This window comes from Vipera berus (assembly GCF_964194415.1).
Source record: "Vipera berus genome assembly, chromosome: 3".
Classification (NCBI taxonomy): domain Eukaryota; kingdom Metazoa; phylum Chordata; class Lepidosauria; order Squamata; family Viperidae; genus Vipera; species Vipera berus.
In genome coordinates this window covers 83,047,406-83,064,987 of record NC_138204.1, presented here as the reverse complement: position 1 = coordinate 83,064,987, position 17,582 = coordinate 83,047,406, and positions in this window count along the sequence as shown.

Sequence of the window (17,582 nt, the reverse complement as noted above, 5' to 3'; positions counted from 1 at the left end):
ATTATTATTATTATTATTATTATTATTATTATTATTATTATTATTATTATTATTATTATTATTATTATTTTTATATAATAATATTATAATAATAATAATAATAATAATAATAATAATAATAATAATAATAATAAAAAATAAATAAATAAAAATCGCACAGTCAGCCAGATGTTCAGACAGGATTTGGCATTTTTGTCTACCTATCGAGTCCTTACCAGGGACCTGGGATAGGCCGATGTGGATGTTTGATGGTATTACAGATATCGTCACAGGATGGAAGTAGTTCCTAGTAAGGCCACCTTTTGCAATTGACTAATGGCAAATTTGTCAATACCAGTGGTGTTCAAGTGGTGCTCCATTTGTTTTGGGATTGCACCCAAGGCGTCTATTACTATTGGTACTATCCTCTTTCTCTTTCTCTTTCTATGTCTTTGTATTTTGTGATCTTCTCCAGTTCTTTCTCGTCTATTCTGTCTCCAGGCACTGCCATGTCCACTATCCAGATGTTTTTGTCTTTCTTACTGACAATTATTAAGTCCAGGGTGTTATGTTGCGGGTGCTAGCCTGTTTGAATTCTGAAGTCCCAGAGCAGTTTAACTTTATCATTTTCTATGACTCTATTTTATGTATAATAATAATAATAATAATAATAATAATAATAATAATAATAATAATAATAATAATAATAATAATAATAATAATAATAATAATAATAATAATAATAATAATAATAATAATAATAATAATAATAATAATAATAATAATAATAATAATAAATGGCTCATCCAGCACTCTGATTTTAATACCAATAGATTTTCAAGGTCTTCTAGAAGACCAATAGCTTTTCATTTTGGCAGCATCATGGTCAGCTCTAGGCAATTTTGCTTGAAAATGTTAGGGGCAATGAAGTGTTGTAAAAAGGTTTCACTGCTGATGTTGCAATAAAGATTCAAGTCAAATGTGAAATATTGTGTATTAGGAAACTTCAGATACGTTCTGGACAGCCTATAGTACCTGCTAATGGGTGTTCACCAATTGTGAAAATATAAACATCATCCAGTTTTTGAATCCTTCTTCTCAACCACTTACTCAAATGACAGAACCAGAATCTTCAAAGGGATTAGAAAAGGGGTGTCCAACTTTGACAATTTTAAGATGTGTGGTCTTCAACTCCCAGAATTCCCCAGACAGCCATGCTGGGAGTGGCTGGCAAGAGAGTAAATTTGATGGGAAAGCCATCCATGATGTGCTGTGTGGTTCAAGGTTTGGACAATAATGCTAGAAACAGAGGGGTAAAGTCAAAGGTTTTTTTTCTGCCTAGTCCAGTCCTTTAGTTCTGAAAACTACTCATTACACCCGTTCAGGAGGATTCTGATAAACAACTGGACTTTCATTTTCCAGATGTGATCATTACTCCAGCCCACCCAGAGTATTTTATGATATAGACGTTGAACTGAGTTTCATTTTTATTGTTATTCCAGCCCAGCAGTTTCTTATTATAGGGCAAAGTTTTATTTTCAAAACTGCTTACTAATCCAAGTCAGAGGTTCTCTGATAGGGAAGAGAGTTTTTACTTTCAACTGTAATAAAGTAGAAACTAGTAAACCAGTCCAGGTTTTTTTTTCTAATTCAGAATGGTATTTTATTCTCAAAATCTTATAGTTGTACTATCCCTAAACAAACATTCAAGCAAAAACATAATGAAACTACACACCGCTTCTCATACTCTGCAGAGCAGACTCACATTTTTCTTCTGCAGTTTCACTTAACACTTGTGTGTATTTAAACATGTCTGGCTTAATCTTTGAAACAAATATAGGCAACTGGAAAGGTCCACAGGTACTTAGGAGAAGATTGCTATCATAGTGATAAACACTGCTTTGGCCCCAGTTACTACTGTGCTGTTTACTAAAGCTCTCTCTTTAGGGTCAAGAAGCAGGAAAAATTGAAGGGCAGAGCAAAATTAAGCACATTGATTAAATCACACCCCTATTTCTGATATTGATATGTGGCCAGGTATTTATTAGGGCTCTGCATTGCTTTTTTAATCAACTCAGAAGAGGCATTTCAAAATGTGTTGGAAGGCAAATTCAGCATCCTTGGCTTTCAATTAAAGTAACTGTGTCTTTTTCCAGAATCAGGTGGGATGATCTGAGTAAGTCAAAGGGACAAGGAAAAATAATTTCTGTGGTCAATCAAGCTTCCTTTTATATTTCTGTTCATCCACTTTTCAACTACTTGAGTTTACCATTGATTATTGATCTGCAACTTCAGGACACATAATGCATTCAACTTCAGACTTTACACTGAATTTACAGCTTCCATTCTAAACATTAGCTATAAATCTAGTTCATTGTTTTATCCTGGTGAATAGCATTGATATTAATTAGATTAATCATTTTCCCCTATTATCTCAAACTTTTAATTTATTTGACTACTGCTTTTCTTCTTTTGAATATTCTTGCTTATCTCAAAAGGGAATAACATGATGGATGTGTTTGTATGCCAAAGCTATGTAAGGTGTGAAAGACCAGGTACGTACATGAAGGTCCAGTTTAACTGATTTGTTGCTAAAAGCCTATGCACAGGAAACTTCTTAACTAACACTCAGCACCTGGTTATGGTTAGATAAGGGTCAAAGGCAATCAAGCGGGGTTGGAATTTGTTTGTGACTACATAACGACTCTAGGATGATCCCTCTTTTTTACTCTGCCCCTTGGCTTTGCCAGTCCTTCTCCTATGCTACCTTGAACCTGAATAGCATGCTATGGGGCACATTTTTTGAAATCTGTAGGGGAGGGAAGGCAGAATAAAAGATAAATTTGATTTAAATTTTGATTTTAACTGGTAGGTAATTACAATTAAAATGATCGTACTTGTTTTCATAATGTGGTCCAATTAGTTGACAGTGTCAAATCAAACTGGTCTGATTCAGAAAGCTAGGAGACTATCGGGAAATAGCATTGACATAAACTAGACTGAGAAATCTATCTATCTCCTGGAGGAAGCAAATGGCCAACTAATTCCCTACTGTTGCTAAAACAACTTACTAGTGGAACTCATTCACTAATTTTATTTCATATTGTTCTCATTCTAAACATTTAAAATACAAGGTAATCACAACCTGTGAGGGGATTGATGGGAGATAACATTAGCAGACAGTTGGAAAGTGGATATTTGCGGAAATTCTTCCACAGGGCTTTATCCTACCAACCCCTTTCAAGAGGGAAAGATCTTCAAAATTAAGCACTACTTTCAAATTGCAGTTGGGGCGTGCACATCTACTCAGGGGATCTCAAATTACTTCCTTCCGCATCTATTCTCCTCCTTCCCGACAGTCATGACCAGAAGAGGCTAATCACACAATAGCAATATCCTCAAGGGAAGAGGAGTTGTGGAGGGAGGCAGAAAGAGTGGGGGGGGGTGTGATAGGCCTCTATTGTACAGATCAAACTGGTGACACATTTGGCAGACCAAAAGCAATCCTTATGACTGCAACACCACTTCAAAGAGACCTAGCAACCTTTCATGTGATTTATCCCTTCCTCAAATGATTTTTCCCTCTAGTACTTCATTCAGTTTATGGCATGATCTCTGCTATAGAAACCTGCCCTCTTCTTCTTCTTCTTCTTCTTCTTCTTCAAAAAAAAAAAGAGCTCTGTCTCCATTGTGGGAAACGGTCCATAACCAAATCATGCCTGAATTTTGTAACAGTCTAAAGAAACTTATTCATGGGTTACAAAACCAAGAGTACTCACTAACTGAGCACCCCTAAGCTCCACCCCCACAGAGATATTACTCACATGAGGTCAGCCTCCTCCAGACATTCTTGCATTCTTCCCCAACATCTGTATGAAGGAAGGTTTTGTCCAAGGGCCTGTCTCGGTGTACACAGGGTACAAACAATACCTTTCTTCCTGCAGACATCCATTGTGAGCACTGGAATGTCTGTAGGAAGCTTTGAATAATATTGACAACTGTTGATAGAGCATCCTAGATCTGCTGAGCCTCAAATGTCAAACCAGCCACCACGGGAGGTTCAGGCCATTTATCTGGATTCCTTGTGATATCGGAATCCTTCCTCTATTTTTTTCTGCTGTGACTTTTTTATTTGCATCAGTTTAATAATTTAATTTAATTTAATTTAATTTAATAATATTTCTATACCGCCCTTCTCCCGAAGGACTCAGGGCGGTGAACAGGGCAAGAATAAAAATACAAAATTACAAAAGTTAAAACAAGATTAAATAAATGCCCATATTAAAATACATCTTTAAAAAACCCAGTAAAAACAATAACAACCCCCCCCCAATCCCCTCATCAGGCCAGGCCAGCTTGTTCAAAAAAGTATGTTTTTAGCTCGCGGCGAAAGGAGCGAAGGTCGGGCGCCGTCCAGAGCTCAACCGGTAGCTGATTCCATAGCTCCGGGGCACCCACAGAGAAGGATCTCCCCCTGGGGGCCACCAGTCGGCATTCTCTGACCGGTGGCACCCTGAGGAGGCCCTCTCTGTGGGAACGCACAGGGCGGAGGGAAGTCGATGCCGGCAGCAGGTGTTCCCTAAGGTACTCCGGACCCCTGCCATGTAGGGCTTTGAACACCATTACTAGTACCTTGAATCTCACCCGGAAGGCAACTGGCAACCAATGCAGCTCACGGAGCAAAGGTGTAACGTGGGAGTATCGGGAGACTCCCAACACAACTCTCGCGGCTGCATTCTGTACCAGTTGGAGCTTCCGGGTGGTCCTCAAGGGCAGCCCCATGTAGAGAGCGTTGCAGTAGTCTAGTCGAGAGGTCACGAGCGCATGAGTGACCGTGCATAGATCATCCCGGCTTAGATAGGGCCGCAACTGGCGCACCAGGCGAACCTGGGCAAAAGCCCCCGTAGTCACAGCTCCTATGTGGTCTTCCAGGGTGAGCCGTGAATCTAGGAGGACTCCCAAGTTGCGAGCCCTATCTACGGGGGGTAATAGTTCACCCCCCATAGCAAGAGGTGGAATGTCCGAATAAACCCGGGATGAAGGTATGCAAAGCCACTCAGTCTTGTCGGGGTTGAGTTGAAGTCTGTTCCTCCCCATCCAGACCCGAACCGCCTCCAGGCAACGGGACATCACGTTGAGGGCATCACTGGGGTGGTTTGGGGTCGAAAAGAAAAGCTGGGTATCATCAGCATACTGATGATACCCAACTCCAAAACCACGAATGATCTCACCCAGCGGTTTCATATAGATGTTGAACAGGAGAGGCGAGAGGACCGACCCCTGAGGAACTCCACAAACGAGAGACCTCGCGGTCGACCTCTGCCCTCCTGCCAACACCGACTGCGAACGTCCCTGGAGATAGGAGGAGAACCACTGTAAGACTGTGCCTCCCACTCCCAATCCCCTGAGACACCGCAGCAAGATACCATGGTCGATGGTATCAAAAGCCGCTGAGAGGTCTAATAGGACCAGAACAGAGGAATGCACCCTGTCCCGAGCCCTCCAGAGATCATTCACCAGCGTGACCAATGCCGTCTCCGTGCTGTGCCCGGGCCTGAAACCCGATTGGTACGGGTCTAGATAATCCGCTTCATCCAGGACCAGAGGGAGCTGATGTGCCACCACACTCTCAACAACCTTCGCAAGAAAGCGAAGGTTGGAGACAGGACGAAAGTTGTTCAATACAGCTGGGTCCAAGGCAGGCTTCTTGAGGAGAGGCCTCACCACCGCCTCTTTCAAGACGGCGGGGAAGCTACCCTCGCTCAAAGAAGCCGATATAACTGCCTGGAACCAGCTGCGTGTCCTCTCCCGGGCTGCATAGACCAGCCAGGAAGGGCACGGGTCCAATAAACATGTGGTGGTGCTCAGCCTCCCCATGATCCTGTCCACTTCCTCCGGAGTCACAGAATCAAACTCCTCCCAGGTGATATCGACAAGACCGCCCGCGTCCTGCTCGACAGACTCTGCCCAGTCAGAGTCCAGACCGGTCCGAATCCGAGCGATTTTGTCCGACAGATGCTGGTTAAACTCCTCGGCACGACCCTGCAAGGGTTCCTCCCTCACCTTGATTCAGGAGGGAGCGAGTCACCCTAAACAGGGCGGCCGGGCGATTATCTGCGGACGCAATAAGGGTGGCGAAGTGGTTAGACCTCGCCTCCCTTATCGCAGCGAGATAAGACCTAGTGTAGGTTCTTAGTCGCAATCGGTCGGATTCGGATCGGCTGGATCTCCAACCGCTCTCTAGGCCCCGTCTCCGACGCTTCATCTCCCGGAGCTCCGCGGAGAACCATGGAGCTCGGCGGGATCTGCACCGGGTCAGGGGCCGCAGGGGTACAACTCGGTCAAGAGCCTCAGTGGCTGCCCTTTCCCAGGCTTCCACTAAGGCGTCTGCCGAGCTGTGAGCAAGGGAGGCAGGTGGGGACCCCAGCGCCGCCTGGAACCTCTGGGGATCCATTAAGCGTCTGGGGCAGTACCATTTAATTGGCTCCACACACCCACGGCGGGGGGTGGCAAAATGGAAGACCAGCCGCAGGAGATGATGATCGGTCCATGACAGGGGCATAACAATTGGGGAGCCCCCACCAAGATCATCTAACCATACATACATTCCTGTAGATTTCCCGGGCAAATATTTGAGGCCTCGCCCTCGTAAACAATTGAAAAATGTATTGTTTTCTGCTCCTCATAGGCAAATCACAGGCCTAGGTTTGCCAGATATACAGAGCATTTACATAATTTTTTTTGTGTTTGTACACCCAAAGATCCAAATTCATTCAGTGGCTTTTCCTTTAAAAAAAAAGTACAAATTTGAGATGCATATAATTATTTTTGGAAACCGGAATGCAGAAGAGGGCAAAGGATTAAATCCCTCTGGTGGTACCTGGTGAACAGTTGTGCAATGAAGGGCAGAACAGGAGTGTTAAAGTCATGTGAAGATTCCTTCTTGAATCAAGGACACTACTGTCAAATAGACCATTTAATACTGAGCTACACAGCTCAATAGATGTGGTGGTAAATGGCTCAGAGTCATTTCCCGGACCTAATTATTAGTGTATTCTATTTTTCATTTGTTCTTTTCACTTATAATCTATTCAGAATACGTTGTTACTCTTTAGACATTAAAAGTTAATAAATAAAACATAATATTGTCATGCCTCATTAAATATAAGTTAACAAGACTAGGTCTAGCCTAATATTTAATTATTTCTTTTAATCAACGCACATATTAAAGTCCAGCAAATCTTTTACTGAATATTTTAAAGCCTATTTTTAACTTTTCTTTTTACAAATATTCCCATATAAGAACAAAAGTACCTTACTTTTAAATAGTTATACTTAAGAGTTGTGATATGCTTGCCCTAATGCATTTTAAATCCACACTCTTACAGTTTCCATTTCTTTTTTCCCCTTTTTTTAAAAAAAGCCCTAAAATATTATTTGTGGTAGGAACACTTCAGGACTGAGTAAGAACTCAAGATATGCAGCCAAAAAGAAAAAAAAAAGCTCTAGGCAAGTAAAATTCCAGTTTATTTGCTCAATAAGTTCACTTTTGCTGAATAAATCATTTATGTGGTAAAAAAAAAACCTTTAACCTGCTATACAACAAAACTCAATAAATACTATAGTTCTACTCAGGTGTGCCTAAAGTTGACAGTGGGGTTGGCTCAGAGAAAATCTCCAGTTTTCAGTTTAAATCTCAACCATATGCCTTTAACAGTGTCATAAAGAAGACTTGCTAACTCTTATTTAAGGACATATCCTACTGACACTGCCTTCCCCCCCCCCGCCCCCGGCCTATCGCTAAAGCTACATAACTTCATATTTAAATAAGATGGCACCAGAATGGGGTTGTTCATCTTCTTCCATATGCATATCATTCGTAATAATGCACTCTTCATTTCAAAAGCCGCTTCAAAGAGGACAGAATATTTAGATCAGATTGGGGTTAGCTGTAGGGTTGACGACTTACTGTGAACATGTCCTGTTAATTTTCTTTGTATCTACTTGTATGTTTGTATTAGTTTTATATTTTTTGATATGGCCAAATGATGAAATCAACAAAGTTTCTATTCTATTCCATCTTCTTCCAACATGGGCCTTGCTAGAGTATTGGGTCCCTAATTTGCATGATCCCATCACCAATCCCACCATACCACAACTTGGTAAAAACTGATTGGTTTTTGTTCATTCCTCCCAGCAGGTTGGAGGGAAAACAAAATCACCAACTGATATCCTTAACTTACCCTGTATGAGGCTGGAAGGACAACACCACTCATAAGCCTCATACTGAAGTAGAATAGAGATTGGTTGTGAACAGGACAGATTTACAGTAGTGGCCAAAATTGTGGAAACCTTTTGGGAAAAGTGTATTTTTGAGGTTTGATGGCTTATAACACCACTTTTTTCTTTGAGTAGTACCATAAAATTATATATCAATGGAAAGATAATTTAATCAAGAATGTAATGCAACAAAGTTTGTTCAATTATCTGTACTGTATTCTATGAAAAGTTATAGCCAAATAACAAGAAAAAGGAATCACAACTTGCTTAGGTTGATATCAGGTAGCTTCCCTTCATCAGATTGTAGCCAAAGGGCATGAGTGTTTAGAGAGCCAATTGGGTGTCATCTTGTTTTGGCAATAAGCCAATCAGATCACAGTAGGATTCAGTTATTGATGTCATGTATTTAAGCTGAGAGGAGGACATTTGTCAGTGTGTCATGTGATCGCTATCAAGTTGGTTGGGGGTTTTTGTGTTCATTTAGTGAGCTTGTAAAATGTATTAAAATTAAAGTAATGGTTGACTGGTTGCCCAGAAAGCGATGTAAAATGGTATTATTAAGTGAACAAGGCTACAATTATAAAGAAATTAGAAGAAAAAATGCTGGAAACTTAACCAAAGGTGGGTTTTCCACTGTACACTTTTCCCAAAAGGTTTCCACAATTTTGGCCACTACTGTAGCTAATATTCTTTTGCACTGCCTTGTGGACTGAAAAAAGGGACTTTAAAATATCTTTCTGAAGGAGCTCTTAGAATGCCAGAATTGAGGTGGAGGACTATAAAGATTGAACTGGCTAAAAAAAAAAGATTTATCTCAACAAACTATTTGAAGAAAGCCATCCAGACAAGTTGGAAATCATATGGGAATAATTCACAGTTAAATAGAAAGTGTTATACTCATTTGGGTAATTAGCAAATGACAAATTAATGAACAGCCTAACTTGCAAATATTTTTAAAATTAAAATTGTGCTACTCCTCATGAATCCTTTCTGTTTATATCTCAGAAGTTGTCAGCATTGCTTCTAGAGTAACGTTTTGCAGTTGAAAGTCCATAAAATATCAACAGGAATGATCCACATCATTTGCAGATCCTGTAATTCTCTCCTGGACTTCAGTGATCAAATATATGAATTATCCTCATGTCTCGTATAATATGTGGAAAAGATTTTTCAGGAGTTTCTCATTAAAATTGTTTGAAAAGTATAGGTGAGTGTCCCTAGATCAGACATAAGAAATTAATCAAAAACGGGATGCAAATAACAGAATCGGGATGAAATCCAAGATAAGATAGTGTGTCATAGTATACAGTAGTGGCCAAAATTGTGGAAACCTTTTGGGAAAAGTGTACAGTGGAAAATCCACCTTTGGTTAAGTTTCCACCAATTTTTCTTCTAATTTCTTTATAACTGTAGCCTTATTCACTTAATAATACCATTTTACATTGCTTTCTGGGCAACCAGTCAACTCTTTGCACCATTATTTTAATTTTATTACGTTTTACAAGCTCACTAAATGAAAGAACACAAAAAACCCCAACCAACTTGATAGCGATCACATGACACACTGACAAATGTCCTCCTCTCAGCTTAAATACATGACATCAATAACTGAATCCTACTGTGATCTGATTGGCTTATTGCCAAAACAAGATGACACCCAATTGGCTCTCTAAACACTCATGCCCTTTGGCTACAATCTGATGAAGGGAAGCTACCTGATATCAACCTAAGCAAGTTGTGATTCCTTTTTCTTGTTATTTGGCTATAACTTTTCATAGAATACAGTACAGATAATTGAACAAACTTTGTTGCATTACATTCTTGATTAAATTATCTTTCCATTGATATATAATTTTATGGTACTACTCAAAAATACACTTTTCCCAAAAGGTTTCCACAATTTTGGCCACTACTGTATATAGACAGTCCCTACTTCCCTACCATTCATTCAATTACTATTCAAAGTTATGGTGAAGCAGAAAAGGGAGATTCACAATGGGGTCTCTACACTCCAGCAGAGTCCCTACAGTTATGTGAGCCTGATTTGGGTGCCTGGCAACCAACATGCATTTACAACAGTTGCAATGTTGTGTGCAATCATGTGGTCCTCATTTGTGATCTTCACAGCTGCATTCAAGGAGCAAACTCAGTGGAGAAGCTGGCAAAAAGTAGCAATTCATAGTGTTTCACTTAATGACTGAAGTCAGAATGGATGTTTTAAGTTGGCGTGGTCACACGACATTTCACTTTTCATCACTTAGTAAGAGAACTGCCAGCACCAATTGCAGTTTGTAAGTGAGGACTACTTGTATTTGCCATCAATTCAGGTACTATCAGCTCAAAGATAAGATAAAATAACCTCTATTGACATTTTTTTTACTGTGAGCACACTGGCCCACTGAAATTTCATTAAAAATGAAATTCTGTTGCCTGCTCTCAAAAGAAAATATATATACAATATACACATATATATTAATCACTGTCCATCTTGAATACATAACAGAAGAAGGAAGCCTGAGAGTTCACAAGGTTAATGCTGTATGGAATGGAACTATGGCTGAATCTGGATGTTCTGCTTTGGATACCACGAAGCTTCCTCCCAGAAGGTAACAAGGAAAACAGGTCATGAAGAGGATGTGTAGTGTCCCAGATAATACTGCAGACCCTGCTCAAGCATCGCTTATATGCTATGTCCTGGACATTTAATTAAACTAAATTAAAACACATTTTCATAGATTATTGTTTTACCTGTCTCCTGTGAAACTCCATGGCTCACCATTTTTCCCCCAGTTCATTCATATGGCAGTAAAATACAATAATTCACCTAGGTCCTAGGAAGATGCTATAGCAACTCCGTATTAATAAAGGAATTAGCTCTTCAATTTTTTAAATTCCATTTTTGCCAGACTTTTAAATTCCCTTTTTGCCAGACTTCCCTTCCTAATGTTGCGTGGTATTCTTAAAAATGAATAAATCTCAGTGGATATCAATTATTTGTATCAATGATTTAAGTATACAGTGCTTTTAAAATGCAATACAAATTTTATAATTGCTTCTTCCTTGCCTTGTTACCAAAAAGCAGCATATGTCTACATACAGAGGAACTAAATGGAGTAATAATTGAGTTTCAGTTTGCCCTGCAGCTTTGTATATTGGCAAAGAGAAACCAGCTTTGAATTTGTGTTTTGGAGGACACAAAAGGCAAAACTTACAATCAAACAACTTTATTTATTTGCATCTTCAATTCCTTACACTTTCAGTGTCTTTTCTTCTTCTTTCTTCACTCAATTCTTTCTCTCTCCCCCTTTTCTTATTCCTTTCAAAGTCCTCCAAGGAGAAGTCTTTGGAAAGCAAATTAGATTTACCTGGTTGGATATAGTCTATCTCTCTTTGCTTCCAAACAAAAAGAGCAAGAGAACCACAAAGTGATTATGAAATCCTCAAATTTTCCTCTTTCAGCTCAAGGATTAAAGTGCCATTACTTCTGGAAAACTTTCTTTTTCTTCAGCAAGGTCTTCACGTGTCTACCACATATTTTCCCATCAAAACATGCTGCACATTTCATAGACAAAATGTAATGTATGGGGCTGACTACAGTACAAGAACTACAGGAGGCGCTGTTGCTGGACAGCTCCAGTAAGGAGCAGCATTGGCGGGAAAACCAAGTAAACCTATTGGCTGACAGCCAGGCGGGAAACCAAGGTTTGAATCTATTGGTTAGCACCCACCTGGACAGGTATAAGAGGACCCAGGTAACCCCAGTCCCCCAGTTGTTGTTGTTCCAGCCTGCCATCCAATAAAGATTCTGTTGCAGCCATCGCCTACGCGTCTCATTGCTCCGCGACTTAACAGTGGCGACAAGGATGGGATCCTGCTTCAATCGACACTAAGACAGCCGCACTCACCGGTCACCCCAGCGAAGGCTAGAAGCAGGATCGGAACCCAGGAGCAGGATCGCGGACAGATCAGATGCCATGGCACTAATCGGGCAGATACCGGCGTTCGATATCACACACCCGGAGTGATGGGAGTCGCACGTGGGTCAAGTCGAACTATTCATGAAGATTAATCGCATCAAGGATGATGACTTAAAGGTGGCAGCCCTGCTCTGAACTAGCGGTTCGGCCATTTACGACGTGGCAGTGGGGTTGTGTGCACCGACAGCTCCCGACAAAGTCGCCTACAGTGATCTCCTAGCGAAGTTGGACCAGCATTTCAGCCCGCGCATGTCGGAACTGGCATGGAGGTTCCAGTTCGAGAAGCAAGACCAGCGGCTGGGCGAATCGGCCGCTAGCTTCATCGCAGGGGTCCAGCAAGCGGCCCGCTTGTGCAAATTCGATAACCTGGATGAGAGTTTACGGGACAGGATCATCTTCGGTCTCCAGGACCGGAAACTGTGGCAAAAACTCTTCGTGCGACCAAAGCTGATGCTACATTAGGTCCAAGATGAGATTCTGGCCCACGACATGGCTGAAAGACCAGAGCAGACCGAAGCCCACACCAGCAGCCCCAGCGGAGCTGTTCACCAGGCAAATGTGTTCGGGGGAAGCGGCGACACCAACGACCAGGCCGAAGTGGACGCGATTCAGCCAAAGCAGGGCCAGCAACCGGCGCGGCGCAACAACCAGAAGGGCCAATGGACGACCGCGACCAACCAGGAGCGTAAGTGCTCTGGATGCAGCTGCTGCGTCTCCAAGCAGAAATGCACCAGGTGTGGTGGCAACCACCCCCGGGCCACCTGCAAGTTCCGGACGGCCAAGTGCAGGGCTTGTGGCAAGACTGGCCACATTGCGGCCTTCTGCCAGAACCAGAACCGTGACAGCCTGCACGACGTGGATGCGGAAGACCATCAACCGACAGGTACCAGGGCCCAACAACAAATCACAGCAATTGACTGCTCCGAAGGCCAGCGGGCCATCTGTAACACGGGGACCCGCCGACCGTTAGCCCAAAAAATCAGGCTGGACATATGGCTACAAGGCGTCCCCTGTAAAATGGAGCTTGACTCCGGCTCAGCGGTCTCGGTGATCTCACATGAGACTTTTACTCAAATATGCAGCTGGAGCAAGCAGAGGGCCACCTTGAGGCCATCTAGTCTCATGCTGACTTCCAACAAACACCGATCAAAATTAGGGGGAGGCTACTCTCGCAGTGCGGTACGGAGGGTTCCAGGGGCAATTGGATGTCCTGGTGGTCGAGGGCCAGAGGACTAGCCTCGTAGGATTAAACTGGTTCAAGGCCCTAGACATCAGTATTACCGGAATCAATAAGACCCAAGCCCACAACATCGAATCCGTCTGCAAGGTATTTGCAGACGTATTCGATGAGACTCTAGGGAAATACACAGGGCCACCCTTCGCCTTCAAATTAAACCCCAACGTTCCCCCCATTAAAATCAAGCCCTGGAGAGTACCGTTTGCCCTGAAGCAAAAGATAGAGCAGGAGCTAGATAAACTGGTCACGCAGGGAGTCCTAAAACCGGTTGAGGGAGCTGAGTGGGAGACTCCTATAGTCACCCCACTCAAAGTAAACGGAGAAGTGCGGATCTGCGCCAATTATAAATGTACAATAAATCGAGCATTAAATCAACATGCTTACCCGGTCCCGACGGTCAGCAGCATACTCGCGTCTCTGCAGGGCAGTGCCATCTTTGCCAAACTCGATCTCGCGCAAGCGTATAAGCAGCTCCCAGTCAACAGAGAAACAGCCGATGTGCAGACTATAGTCACCCACAAGGGGGCGTTCCGGGTAGACCGGTTGCAGTTCGGGGTTAGCGTAGCTCCAGGCATCTTTCAGGAGATCATGGAGTGAACACTCAAGGGCATCCCAGGAGTATGCCCTTACTTCGATGACATCCTAATCGCAGGGGACAATGAGGAGGTATTGGCTGAGTGTTTAAAGGTGGTTTTGGAAAGATTCAGGGCTGCAGGTCTCAAACTTAAAAGAGACAAATGCAGCATTGGGGTGACAGAAACTGAGTTCCTGGGATTCAGGATAGATGCTCAGGGCATCCACCCTGCAGTATGTAAGGTTGGGGCAATTAAAGGAGCTCCCACCCCCCAAAATAAGGCAGAGCTACAAGCCTTCTTAGGTCTGCTCAATTTCTACCACACATTTTTACCCCACAAGGCATCCATAGCAGAACCCTTACACAGACTCCTGGATAAGAACACTGCATGGAACTGGACAATTGCTCATGACAAAAGCTTCCAGGCTTTAAAGGACCTCTTAGCGAGTGATGCCACAATCACTCATTTCATAGAATCCAAGCCCATCTGCATTGCTTGTGATGCATCCCCTTATGGAGTGGGCACTAAGCCATTTAGAAGACAGTGGGAAACAAGTTCCCATTGCCTACTACTCCAGGACATTGTCAGCGGCAGAGCGGAATTATGCCCAGATAGACAAAGAAGCCCTGGCGATAGTTGCTGGAGTGAAGAAGTTCCATGATTACTTGTATGGCACAGAATTCACCATATTCACTGACCATAAGCCCCTACTAGGCCTCTTTACCACAGATAGAGAGGGCCACCTCAGGGTGCCAATTGCCCTGTACACCGCCCCGAGTCCTTCGGGAGAGGGGCGGTATATAAATCCAAATAATAAATAAATAAATAATAAATAAACAGACACCCCAGATTCTGTCCCCCAGAATGCTCAGGTGGTCCATTTTCCTGTCGGCATACTCTTGCAAGCTGGTCCATAAACCAGGCAAGGAATTGGGCCACGCTGATGGGTTAAGCAGGTTACCCTTAGCCAGCACTGAACCCGATCCAGCTCCCACATCTCAAATATTGGCATTGCAAGATCTCCCTGAGTGTCCCCTCAGTGCAAAGGACATTGCAGCAGCAACGTCAGTCGACAAAATACTGAGCAGGGTCCAGACGTGGGTAAGCACAGGGTGGCAGGACAAGTCCCCAGGCCCGGAGTTCCAGGCATACTTCATCAGGCGACACGAACTGTCTGCCCACAAGGGTTGTTTGTTATGGGGGTGCCGGGTCATCATTCCAGAGAAGATGAGGAACAGGGTCATACAATCACTCCACGAAGGGCACCCCGGGATTGTGAGAATGAAGGCCTTAGCCAGAAGCTACCTGTGGTGGCCAGGTTTAGACAAGGCTATAGAGGAACAGGTAGCTGGCTGTTACACCTGTCAGAGGTCCCAGCCGGAACAGCCCCATGCACTAGTCCACAAGAGGGAGGCCACACACACTCCCTGGTCCCGAGTCCATATTGACTATGCGGGACCATTTCAGCAACAAACATTCTTAGTGGTAGTGGACAGCCACTCGAAGTGGTTGGAGGTGGTGCCAGTAAGTAGAATGACCATGGGGAGGACAATCCAAGTGCTCAGGGAACTCTTTGCCATGCATGGCCTCCCTGACGTGTTAGTCTCTGATAACAGTCCACAATTTACTTCCACGGAATTCCAGGTGTTTACGAAGACCAACGGCTACTAGACACGTCACGGCCACCCCATTCCACCCGTCGTCTAATGGGATGGCAGAGCGCATGGTGAGCACAACCAAAGACGCTCTGAAATGCATCATCCAAGGGGACTAGAAGCAAAGGTTAGCACAATTCTTACTCCATCAACATACCACACCCTGTACATCCACAGGAAAGAGCCCAGCGGAACTGCGTTGGGGCAGAAGACTCATAACAAAGCTAGACAGACTCCACCCTGACAGAGTTGCAGCTGACACAGATCAACCCAAAACCCCCAGAGACCTCAACAACGGAGAACTGGTCTGGACAAGGAACTATGGGCCTGGGCACGCATCTGTGCCGGGGGAGGTGGTTGAAAGAACGGGGCCATTGTCGTTCATCGTAAGGGTGCAGGGGGGCCGTCAGTGGAGAAGACATGTAGACCAGGTCAGGAGGAGAGCTCCTGAGAACGTACCAGGCAGCACACATCGGGCGGGCCCAGCAACGCACCCCAACCACCCTGACCAACCCGACACAGAAGAGACCAGCGGGGACACTGACCTGTGGAAGTCCACGAGTCATAAAAGAGCCAAGGTTGCCTACCCCTGCCCTATACCATTTCAGGCAAAGGGCTGTCCAGTCTCTTCTTAAAAACTTCCAGTGTTGGAGCATCCACAATTTGTAGATGTTGTTCCACCAATTAATTGTTCTGTCAGGAAATTTCTCCTTAGTTCTAGGTTGCTTTTCTCCTTCACTATTTTCCATCCATTGCTTCTTGTCCTGCCTTCAGGTGCTTTGGAGAATAGCTTGACTCCCTCTTCTTTGTGGCAACCCCTGAGATATTGGAACACTGCTATCATGTCCCCCCTCATCCTTCTCTTCATTAAACTAGACATACCCAATTCCAGCAACCGTTCCCTATATGTTTTAGCCTGCAGACCCCCTAATCATCTTTATTGCTCATAAGGTCCAAAGACTCATTGTGTATTTTGGTGTGGAGGACACAGTAAGTAAAGCCCAAGTGCAGAAAGCTTTTCTATTATTTACTTCATGTTTCTAATAGTTTGTTTCTTTGTGTTATTCTTTTGTGTCCTTTTCTTCTTCCCCCACTCCATTCTTTCCAGAGAGGTCCTTTAGGGACAAATCTCTGGGGGGAAAAATTGAAAAGATACTGCAGCTATAATGATGCAGCTAGATATTCAGCAACATCTACAGGTGAAATCTACTGCCTCTTCTCTTTTGCTTGCTTTTCACCTCAAACATGAGAGGAAAAGAAATTTTGGATTCAAGAACTCTCCACCAGAAAAATGAGAAAGACTTACAGAACAAATTAAAGCTAAATAATAGCTTGATTGTTGTGGTTTCTTAACTCTTGAAAATATGGACACTTCCCAACAACTATCTGATGGGTTGGGGGCTGAGAGAAGACTGGACAATACATCATTCACTACTGCTTATGGTGTTCCTTTAAACAGTATCACTTTCTGTTGTAGGAACATGAATATGTTTTTTGGGATGTAGCCAAGAGCTGGGCACTTTGGTGATTCATAAAATGCATGATTAATTGTTTTGGGGTGAATTTGGCACCATGAATAAATAATACCAATTTATCTCAACATGTGTTTTATCACCCTTTAGAACTTTCGAATAATGAGAGACTAGTTTACTTTAGGAGAGCCTTTGGAATCAAGAGCTGCTAATGAGTGGAAGAGCAATTTATTGAATGGAATTGTAGTATCAATAGTTCTGAAGAGTACTAACCTAGTATTAAACTAGGAAATGTTGCAGTAGCTTTTAGCATCTCCAGATGGGGAAAAACATTAAATATTAATTTTGAGATATAATCATGGATGCAAATCTACAGCAACATTGAATATACTAATCTTGATGAAACA